We start from the raw sequence: 12,198 nt of genomic DNA, 5'->3' as shown, positions 1-12,198 counted from the left end.
CCCTAAGCCAACTCCAACAACATCGCCCCCTCTCAAGCCCTCTGCGACTCCCTAGCTTCGTTCTTCCACAACAAAATCGCAGACATCCACAACAGCTTCGACAACCAACCCGGAGACCAACCCACCCAACATTCTGCAGGACCTTCACCCCCCTTGAACATCCTTAATGACTGGAACCCAATCTCCACCGAGGACACCATCCGCCTGATGAACTCCATCCACTCAGGATCCCCCACAGACCCATGCCCTCACCACATCTACAACAAAGCAGACTCCATCATAGCACCACACCTCCGAGACGTCATCAACTGCTCTCTCAACTCCGCCACCTTCCCGGATAGCTGGAAACACGCCGAACTCAGCGCCCTTCTGAAAAAACCCACAGCTGACCCCACCGAACTCAAAAACTACCGCCCCATCTCACTCCTTACATTCCCGGCCAAAGTCATCGAGATAGCCGTCAACAACCAGCTCGCCGCCTTCCTCGAAACCAACAAATCCCTTGACCGTTCACAGTCCGGCTTCCGAGCCAAACACAGCACTGAGACCGCGCTCATCGCAGTAACAGACGACATTCGAACTCTACTGGACAATGGAGACACAGTCGCCCTCATCCTCCTCGACCTCTCCGCAGCCTTCGACACAGTCTGCCATAGCACCCTTCTACAGCGCCTCAAAAACATCGGAATCCAAGGAAAAGCACTGGAATGGATCACCTCGTTCCTCACCGGAAGAACCCAGAGAGTCCGCCTCCCACCATTCAAGTCAGAGGCCACTGAAGTCATCTGCGGCGTACCTCAAGGATCCTCACTCAGCCCCACCCTCTTCAACATATACATGAGCCCCCTCGTGGCCATCGCACGCCAACACAACCTCAACATCATCTCCTACGCTGACGACACTCAACTGATCCTCTCACTCACCAAAGACCCTAACACCGCCAAAACCAACCTACATGAAGGAATGAAAGAAGTTGCCGAGTGGATGAAGCACAGCCGTCTGAAACTGAACTCAGACAAAACAGAAGTCCTTATCTTAGGTACCTCCCCCTCCGCCTGGGATGACTCTTGGTGGCCAGAGGCCCTTGGAAAAGCATCCATCCCGACGGACCACGCACAGACCCTGGGCGTCATCCTGGACTCCTCACTCTCTATGAACAGACAGGTCAGCGCCGTCTCCTCATCCTGCTTCAACATTCTTCGCATGCTCACAAAAAATTTCGCTGGATCCCCACCGAAACCAGAAAAACGGTCACCCATGCACTGGTTACTAGCCGCCTGGACTACAGAAACACCCTATATGCCAGTACCACCGCAAAACTCCAGAAAAAACTCCAACGCATCCAGAACGCATCAGAAAGACTCATACTAGACATCCCGCGTAAAGACCACATCTCCAGCCACCTGAAAAACCTCCACTGGCTCCCCGTCAACAAGAGGATTACTTTCCGCCTCCTAACCCACGCACACAAAGCACTCTACGAACTTGGACCCGAATGCCTCAACACACGACTTTCCTTCTACACCCCCCCGCCACCTACGATCCACCAACCAAGCCCTCGCCACCGTACCTCGCATCAACAAAACCACCATGGGAGGCAGTTCCTTCTCCTAGCTGGCAGCTAAGACCTGGAACTCACTTCCCACTCACCTTCGTCTCACTCAGAATCACCTAGCATTCAGAAAACAACTTAAAACTTGGATATTCGACAAGTAATTCACCCTTCCTCAAGCGCCTTGAGACCCTCTGGGTATGTAGAGCGCTATATAAATTTCTGACTTGACTTGACTTGACTAAGTGTTCCCAGTGCCAGTTCATTCATTCCCAGCTGTCCACAAAAATGACTCATGTGGTGTTCCCCAACGTGTGCAGGGACCAATGGTGTGCGAACGTGTAATCAGAGTAGCCCCCTCTCCCACACACCACCCCCCCAAGACCACTTATCTGCATAGCTTGCAGTCTTCATAAAGTACATCAGGTGATCCTTTTCTTCTTCAGATGGGGGCTGCAAAAGGACAATCCGGGACATCGCTGCTTAGACACAAGGTTAACAGTAGGGCAGTGAAAAAGATCAATCCTGATCGTCCAGCCTACTGTCGCTCTCGTCGACCTCATGGTTCTTTTCCGAGCTCGCTTTCGCTTCCTTTGACCACCGCTTCATCACTTGTTGCAGCGCCTTAGGATCCGTAAAGATATGGGAATGACCTCCCTTGTTGACGCGCAGCTTAGCCAGATACAGCAACGCATAGTCCAGGCCCATCTCCCTGAGACGCTTTTTGTGCGGGATGAACTGTTTCCGCTCCTCTTGTACCTTAGCTGTAAAATCCGGGTACAGCGAGATGGCGGACCCCTCATATTGCAGTTGTTGTTTTGTACGCGCCAGGTGGAGTGCAGTGTCCCTGTCACTATAATTGAGTAGTTTCGCTATGATAGGGCGCGGAGGCGCGCCAGGCTGAGGCCGAGGCGCTAGCGACCTATGTGCTCTCTCCACTGTAAACATAGCTGAGAACACTCTGTCCCCCAGAAGTTTCATGAGGAGCTGCTCCACGAAGCCCTCCATAGGGCCCGTGGATGTGCTCTCCGGAAGGCCCGTGATGCGAAGGTTACAGCGCCGCGAGCGCGCTTCCAAATCTTCAGTCTTGTCCTGCAGGGCCCGCATCATCCTCTCCATCTTTTTTTGCACCGTATCAAGGTCTGTCTGCGCCTCTTCGACTCCCGTCATCTTCCTTTCGGCCATATCGTGTCTCTCGGCGTGCCTGTCTAGCCTCTCCGCCATTCGATCCATTCTGTAGGACATAGCGTCGATCTTGGACCCTAGGGCGGAGATACTGGTCTGTATGCCCTGCTCCATGGAAAGCAGCATGGTCTTTATGTCTGAATCAGTGCTCGGAGCCTCCTCCGAACGCTTCGTTGGGCCATCCTCTGTAATCGGGCTTTGCTGTAGTAACTGCTTCTGCGAGAACGGGAGCTTACTTTGAGTCCTGTCACCCTTGCCCATCTCGCCACACTAAACACTTGTAGACTGCACAGAGGAGTGGGACCACCGAGGTAGGCCGTGGAACGTGTATTCACCAGTCTCCACACCCCAAACCACCCTCTGACGGGGGGGCAGAGAGGGAAGATGTCCAGCCCTATTCAATCGCCTCCTCACCTCGGGGGCCACGCACTACCTCGGCCCAGGGCCACCCAGGTGTGTGTCGTAGCGGCAAAGCCGAGCAGTCTGCAACTCCGAAGAAAACGCCAGCCGGGAGGAGTGGGGGGCACGAGGGTCCTGCTGCCAAAGGGGCCAGCCCTGTGCTGACCAGGAGACACACTGCACTTCAGGCGCGATGTCGGTAGCCGCCTCACGGGTGCCCCACACTACCAGCACACCAGGCGCGGAACAGGAAAATGGCGCGAAGACCCTCCAGGGGGTAGTCCTCCACTCCGCTCGAGTCAGGTAGGGCAGGAGCCTCCAGACCAGCCCACCATGATGTCCGTCCTGCTGCGAAACCCCGGAGTCATCCAGAGTCGGGCCCACGTCCGCTTGCCTTTTCGGGAGGGGTCGTGGCTCCCCTCCGCCTTATAGTAGGTTTCCTGGAGGTGGGGGGCGGACCCCGTAGGTCCCGCGCCAATGGGCAGCGGCGCGCGGGGGGCCGCCAACTCCCGAAACACCACCGGTAAACTCCCTGCACTCGGGCGGGGGGGGAGTCGCTGGACCGGCACCGTGCGTTGCCCGCTGCCGCACGCCTCGTTATGCCGCACGGGTACCGTATGTACTCTGGACCGCGGCTTCGCGGCCCTGCTCCTCAGAGACACCGTCACACCTTCGCTCAGCCCCGACTCCGCTCCCTCGTAGCCACCGGAGCGTCCGCTCGTTCCTCACACTCTGGGCAGTCCGTGAGATCCGGGTTCGGCCCTCAAACGTTGCTGGGTCAGGATTTTAAAGGATATTATGTTCTGTGCATGGCGGAGCTGCGGGATCATGCAGCCATTTCGCTTGCCGGCTAGCTCCGCCCCCTTGGAAACATTGGTTTACAAGAAACCAACTGATGTTAATAACGCTTTGCTCTTTTCCAGCGCACATCCACATTCGCTTAAAAAACATCTTCCAATTTCACAAATAATGAGGATATAAAGAATCACTTCGGAGGCAGGCACGTGTCAGGAATTGATTAAGCAACAAATCTTGAGATACAAGGAAAGAGGATACCCAGACTCTACGTTGACAGAGGAAGAATTCATTGTTTCACAGAAACGACGGGAAGATCTCTTGCAGCAAAAAATTTGATTGCCCACTAGAAGGGAGGTGTTTGTCCTAAAGCATTCAGTACAAGCACCACCAATAAAATCCATAATTAGAAACAGGTGGGAGCTCATTGAGAATGAACCGGACTTTAAGGGAATTTTCCTAGGAACACCACTTTTTGCACACACAATCTGCAGAATCTACGGGAATTGTTGAAACCCTCAAAGGGAGATAAAAAGCTATCTTAAAGGCATGAAAAAATGTCACAATTGCGGTCAGTGTGGAAACGTCATCATGGGAAATAAGTTCACACACCCACATACAGGTCAGGCTATTACATTGTGTCATACATCTGATTGCACTACAGAAGGAGTAATTCACTCAATCAAGTGCCCCTGTGGGCTTGTATACATATGCAGGACCAGCCGTAAGATAAAAATGTGTATAGTGGAACATAAAAGTAAAATTTGCAACAAAAACACTAGTTCATCTTTGGCAAAACACTGGGTAGAAGCCTCACACACTATCCCACAATTACGGTACACTGTTCTAGAACGCATCCACAAAACTTCAGGGATTGACATTAATACTGCCCTGGCAGGTAGGGAAACTCATTGGATTAAGCAATTGGGAATGGTCATTGGGGGTCTGAATGACCATTATGAACTATTATGTTTCCTATAATACTTATGTTTCCTATATTATTTATGTAAAGACCGATATTGTGGCTTGAGACTGTAAGGTATTGCACTAGCTCCCTCTTTTCTCATTTTCCTTTTCTTTTTTCTCTTTCACACTCTGTTTCGGTTCAATTACTTCCACATTCCAGCACGTTATCATTGTTTACAACTTTTTGACGCAATCATGCTTACATGCCACGGGGGATCGCTACACATAAGCATCTTGGAAATAGTTTACAAGTTTAGTATATCTGCTTCCTGACAACGTGCCAGTCTGTTCTTTATGCCCATTATAACACTGTTCTGGTACTACTTGCATAGTCCGTTTTCTAGCTCTGGGAACGGACGCACACACAAATTAACTAGATTCGCGTTGGACTGATCTCATAAGCGTCTTGGATATAGTCAATAAAGTTTTGTGTATTTTTTTCTGAACACTCGTTCTTTTTAGTTCACGCTTGTTATTACACCTTTAAGGTACAACTTGCATGGTCCGTTTCTAGCTTTAATAATGGACGCACGCACTAATTAAGTAGATCCGCGTAGGACTGATCATATGACCGCTTAGCGACACACCTTCAAGCTGATTCGGATGTTGAGAGATCGCGTTGCAGGTCTTGGTGAGTGTCAAACTTAGGACATTTTTGCCTGTGATAATTACGTTGATTACAAGTTCTTTGAAGTTTATTTTCTATACTTAATATGCAGTACGGAGAAGTGCTTCACGCCTTGCATCATAGCTCTGCTTCGGAACCACCTGTTCCTACCGGTAAGCCTTTGGGTATAGATAGAGTCATGATGAGTTTTAACATCGAGAGAACTGTGTTTCGTGGGTTTATGGTGTTTTTTAGGGTGTTGTCGCAGTATCTCAGCGCATTCAAGGATTTAGTCTTTACTGCAGCATATTAAAGTGTCTTTAGCCGCACGTCCCCAACTCTACTATGGAACAACCTGTTCCTTTTGGTAAGCCGGCGGGTATACTTTGAGTTATGATGTGTTAAAACATCTAGAGTAATGCGTCTTAATAGCTTATTGTGGTTTTTTAGGGTGACTCATGGTTTAAGTCAGTAGACTCGTGGTTTAAGTTCCGACAGTCACAGCTCTTGCTTTATTGGTAAGGACACATCTCACCACTACTGTTCTTTTACAGCACTTGACAACTTTGGCTCATTTTTAATTCAGTCTTTTACTTTTGTAGAGCCATATTGTAAATATGATCTCAACCCGATTTCGGGGTCAGCGGGTAACTACCGCAGTGGAGTTCAGTTCCTCTTGAATCTTGAATACCAGTGCACTGGGAGACACATTTTGATGACAGTAGACACCTTGTTTACTTCTTGTGAGCACTTATTTTCTTTATGAGCACAGATCTGTGTATTTCTCCTTATCTTGATTTCGTGGTTAGTCACCTAAATGGAGGTCCACTCCTCTTTGTATCTCGAGCATTAGTACACAAGTGAGCACCTTTTGTTAATAGGAGACATCACTTTTATTTTTCGCAAGAACATTTTCATGGTGGCGTTTTACCTTGATCTGTATTCTTTATATCACTAATGCAAATCTGGAGCATACATTATGCTTAACTTTATGTCATGTTATCACTATCATGTACTCTTAACACTTTTGACACTGATATTGTTCTGTGTTGTAGATCCGGATGAAAAGACCTTGAAGAATACAGTTTATTGTCTCTATTTGAATGCACTTTTACTTAAATTATACACCCCTGAAGAAGGGTTCATGGTGAACGCGAAATGCATTGGGAGTGTTTGTTTTAGTACCAAATATTGAGTTACAAACATTTGATGTGATTAGAACATTTTCACTTATCTATTCTTTCTTTGATTGTGAGAAATTTGGTCTCAGGATAGACCTTCTGTTTTATATTCAAATGATATTTTCAAGGTGATTTTCTGATATCTTATGAATGAAAACTTTGAAGAAAGAGAAGGTGTAACTGTAGTATATTTTGTTGAAGAAATGACAAACATGTTTATTTCAGCCTACAGCTGTGCTACATGAAGTCCAGGGTTGACCCGAGACTCTTTTTCAATTTTTCGTAACATTTAGGGGTATGGGCACACTCCCTCACTACATGTAGGCACGGTAAACTTCTGTTACTTAACCCTCATTTTTGTATTAAACCCCACAACCATCATCCAACAGTTAGGTGTGCAGATCCACCCACTATTACTTTTACAAAGTAGACATTTCTCTACTCTTACAGCTATGTGTGCTTAAAGCCAGTCTCCAAAACACTCCCATATTAGTCCAATTGCATTTTGAGGTTTAGGAATTTTGCAAAGAGCATTCAGTTTATTCTTCCTTTTTTGTCCCACCTTTCTTTGCTTGGTGCATGAAGATTTAAAATGAAAAAACATGTGTTTTTTCACATTTGGTCTAATTACTTTGTGAATGGTAATAACAACTAAAGTATACTTGCAAACTGTGACTACAAGCCTGCCAATGTTTCTTTACAAAACTATGCAATTGTGTAAGGGAGCGAATGGCTTTCAGACAATGAGCGATTTGTATAGGGTCACTGAAAAAGTCCAAAAGGTTGTCCTTGTCCCCCCCAGAAATGTAGTTTCTACTACACCCCTGCTGGCAAGCATGCTTAAATACCCAGTTGGTGACCCCTCATAATTAAGTTCTCCTGAAACTTTTATTCCTGATTTGTTGGTACAATTTTGAGAAGTCATGGGCAAAATGTTAAACCTGACACGGACTATGAAAAAAATTGAAAAAGGAACAACCCAAGTTCGACAAAGTAAACAAGAGACAAAATGTATATTATATGCAAGTATAATTTTTCCTCATCTTGATCACACAGCATAGCATCCCAGAAAATAATCATAAAAGGGCCTTAACACCCTAGATAGAATAAAAAATGCACAATCATAACCACACAATAAAGTGAAATCGGAAGACAATAAATCAATCAGTAGACAGCAGTCTTGAATACCCAACAAGCACCACTGTACACGGAGGTCTGTGCCATTGAGCGAAATTACTCCCATAGTAAACTCAGCCTTTCCTAAATAAAGTATTAAAAGCCATTCCTTATTTCATAAAAAACAAAATCAATAAGCGTTGTGGTTTAAGGGCTCTCCCTGTCTGAAATCCATTACTACTTATCTTAGTCCCTTAACATAGCTTTACTAAAAATAATCTAGAAGGCCTTAACACAAGGATTAAAGTGGAAAACACACATACATGATAAAAAAGGTGGGAACTAGAAGATCAGTCAATGGAGAGTAGTCCTGACACCCAATAACCTCTCCTAAACTTGCGAGTTCATGCCTTGGAAGTAAATGTAAATGTAAATGTAGTTGAGCTTATATAGCGCACAGCTACCCGCAGTGGGTGTCCCGGCGCTTGCTTAGGGAACCCGTCCTGATATTCCCCTGTGTGATAGCCCCAGCGGGTATCCACAAGGTGAAAGTCAGGCATCCCGCCGCGAGGGGCCGTTGTGGAGATTAAGCAAGCTATTGCCCAGAGTCGCAGAGTGTGAACCCGTGAGTCGAGAAGGCACCGGAGCGAGAATTATCGAGTCCGTGGAATTTTTAGCCCAAGACCCGCCGAGGCGGGGAATTGAACCCTGGTCCAGGACCGATCTCAGCTTCCGGGTCTGCCGCCTCTAACCCCTGAGCCACACTTCTCCACAAGTAATATGTTCCCATAATAAAAACGGAAATTACTGCATGATATACAAAGAACAGTAAGCTTAGACCGCAGTTGAGGTCAATAAAATGGTTAGATATGAATCTTAATAGTCAAAAATTCATAAGTCAAAGAGGAAAATGTATTAATTTCAGAAATTCTTCAATGGCCAACATGTGTTTCACGACAACCAGTCGGTTCCTCAGGGACAAGATATTAATATTACAAAATGCTGTAATTATGATACGCAAACACAACAGGTGATGGACCGAATGTGGATCAATGTCACACACTCATCCCAGTCCAAAGATCTGGGCCCAAATCCATCGTTTTTTTGCACTCCACACCACCCTGGGTTAGACAATGGCGATATGCAAATCAGCTCTGACCCTGTGCCCCATGGGAACAGTCCAGTCCGAACTACAAAAGCCATGTCCTTCCCAGAACGGAATCAAGCATCCGAGGACCGGTTTCGAGGTAACACCTCTCATCAGCCTGGCTAGCTTGACTCCAGTGGTGTGGAGTGCCTGGGACCCACGTCTGGGCATCCCCAGCGCACTTAGGGCGGAATATGCAAACACAACAGGTGATGGACCGAATGTGGATCAATGTCACACACTCATCCCAGTCCAAAGATCTGGGCCCAAATCCATCGTTTTTTTGCACTCCACACCACCCTGGGTTAGACAATGGCGATATGCAAATCAGCTCTGACCCTGTGCCCCATGGGAACAGTCCAGTCCGAACTACAAAAGCCATGTCCTTCCCAGAACGGAATCAAGCATCCGAGGACCGGACCGGTTTCGAGGTAACACCTCTCATCAGCCCGGCTAGCTTGACTCCAGTGGTGTGGAGTGCCTGGGACTCACGTCTGGGCATCCCCACCGCACTTAGGGCAGAATATGCAAACACAACAGGTGATGGACCGAATGTGGATCAATGTCACACACTCATCCCAGTCCAAAGATCTGGGCCCAAATCCATCGTTTTTTTGCACTCCACACCACCCTGGGTTAGACAATGGCGATATGCAAATCAGCTCTGACCCTGTGCCCCATGGGAACAGTCCAGTCCGAACTACAAAAGCCATGTCCTTCCCAGAACGGAATCAAGCATCCGAGGACCGGACCGGTTTCGAGGTAACACCTCTCATCAGCCCGGCTAGCTTGACTCCAGTGGTGTGGAGTTCCTGGGACCCAAGTCTGGGCATCCCCAGCGCACTTAGGGCGGAATATGCAAACACAACAGGTGATGGACCGAATGTGGATCAATGTCACACACTCATCCCTGTCCAAAGATCTGGGCCCAAATCCATAGTTTTTTTGCACTCCACACCACCCTGGGTTAGACAATGGCGATATGCAAATCAGCTCTGACCCTGTGCCCCATGGGAACAGTCCAGTCCGAACTACAAAAGCCATGTCCTTCCCAGAACGGAATCAAGCATCCGAGGACCGGACCGGTTTCAAAGTAACACCTCTCATCAGCCCAGCTAGCTTGACTCCAGTGGTGTGGAGTGCCTGGGACCCACGTCTGGGCATCCCCAGCGCACTTAGGGCGGAATATGCAAACACAACAGGTGATGGACCGAATGTGGATCAATGTCACACACTCATCCCAGTCCAAAGATCTGGGCCCAAATCCATCGTTTTTTTGCACTCCACACCACCCTGGGTTAGACAATGGCGATATGCAAATCAGCTCTGACCCTGTGCGCTGGGGATGCCCAGACGTGGGTCCCAGGCACTCCACACCACTGGAGTCAAGCTAGCCGGGCTGATGAGAGGTGTTACCTCGAAACCGGTCCGGTCCTGGGATGCTTGATTCCGTTCTGGGAAGGACATGGCTTTTGTAGTTCGGACTGGACTGTTCCTATGGGGCACAGGGTCAGAGCTGATTTGCATATCGCCATTGTCTAACCCAGGGTGGTGTGGAGTGCAAAAAAACGATGGATTTGGGCCCAGATCTTTGGACTGGGGTGAGTGTGTGACATTGATCCACATTCGGTCCATCACCTGTTGTTTTTGCATATTCCGCCCTAAGTACGCTGGGGATGCCCAGACGTGGGTCCCAGGCACTCCACACCACTGGAGTCAAGCTAGCCGGGCTGATGAGAGGTGTTACCTCGAAACCGGTCCGGTCCTCGGATGCTTGATTCCGTTATGGGAAGGACATGGCTTTTGTAGTTTGGACTGGACTGTTCCCATGGGGCACAGGGTCAGAGCTGATTTGCATATCGCCATTGTCTAACCCAGGGTGGTGTGGAGTGCAAAAAAACGATGGATTTGGGCCCAGATCTTTGGACTGGGGTGAGTGTGTGACATTGATCCACATTTGGTCCATCACCTGTTGTTTTTGCATATTCCGCCCTAAGTGCGCTGGGGATGCCCAGACGTGGGTCCCAGGCACTCCACACCACTGGAGTCAAGCTAGCCGGGCTGATGAGAGGTGTTACCTCGAAACCGGTCCGGTCCTCGGATGCTTGATTCCGTTCTGGGAAGGACATGGCTTTTGTAGTTCGGACTGGACTGTTCCCATGGGGCACAGGGTCAGAGCTGATTTGCATATCGCCATTGTCTAACCCAGGGTGGTGTGGAGTGCAAAAAAACGATGGATTTGGGACCAGATCTTTGGACTGGGGTGAGTGTGTGACATTGATCCACATTCGGTCCATCACCTGTTGTTTTTGCATATTCCGCCCTAAGTGCGCTGGGGATGCCCAGACGTGGGTCCCAGGCACTCCACACCACTGGAGTCAAGCTAGCCGGGCTGATGAGAGGTGTTACCTCGAAACCGGTCCGGTCCTCGGATGCTTGATTCCGTTCTGGGAAGGACATGGCTTTTGTAGTTCGGACTGGACTGTTCCCATGGGGCACAGGGTCAGAGATGATTTGCATATCGCCATTGTCTAACCCAGGGTGGTGTGGAGTGCAAACAAACGATGGATTTGGGCCCAGATCTTTGGACTGGGGTGAGTGTGTGACATTGATCCACATTCGGTCCATCACCTGTTGTTTTTGTAATTATGATACAGCAGTAATGGAATAATTAACATGATCACAATATAATAACAGTATGAAGAAAAATACATCACAGTGAAAGAAAAAGGAATGATAAGAAAAAATGCAAATAACCAAATTATTACAATAGTTATACAGCATAACAATGATTAAAAATAACAATTTCATCAAATGTAGATGTCGTAACCCAAGCTAAGGAGAACAGCCCGAAGCTTGAAATACTAATGACACTGGTGCTATGGGAAAAAAGAGGGAAGACATACTTATTAAAATGAAATATCAAAAAGGAAAAACAAATGCCAGACTGGTATTCCTCATATGTAAAGTGCAACATGTTTATCAAAATAATCAGAATTTAAAAGGAAAGTGAATCAATTGGAAATTACTGTATTTGCGAATCAGAAAAGCGAGAAAAGACACAACAATGATTCAACACCATGTTCACAATACAGTTAAGGTGGGTAATATATGACTGTTAGAACCGGCTGTCTCTAGTTGGCAGAGGTATGCAATTCTGACAAATAGGGACACACCTTTTCTAGTCAGGGCAAGGGGATCACACCCTTCGATAACCCCTGCTCACCCCCTTGGTAGCTTGGCAGAGCAG

General features: G+C 47.9%; 1 protein-coding gene across 2 annotated transcripts in view; it reads left to right on the top strand.

The window, feature by feature from the left end:
• Positions 1–12,198, top strand: part of LOC147722237 (C-C chemokine receptor type 5-like) — a 103,663-nt gene that overhangs the window by 43,100 nt on the left and 48,365 nt on the right. The window lies entirely within an intron of this gene.

This window comes from Lissotriton vulgaris, chromosome 4_1 (assembly GCF_964263255.1).
Source record: "Lissotriton vulgaris chromosome 4_1, aLisVul1.2, whole genome shotgun sequence".
In the NCBI taxonomy this organism is placed as follows: domain Eukaryota; kingdom Metazoa; phylum Chordata; class Amphibia; order Caudata; family Salamandridae; genus Lissotriton; species Lissotriton vulgaris.
This window is presented reverse-complemented; position numbering and strand designations above follow the sequence as displayed.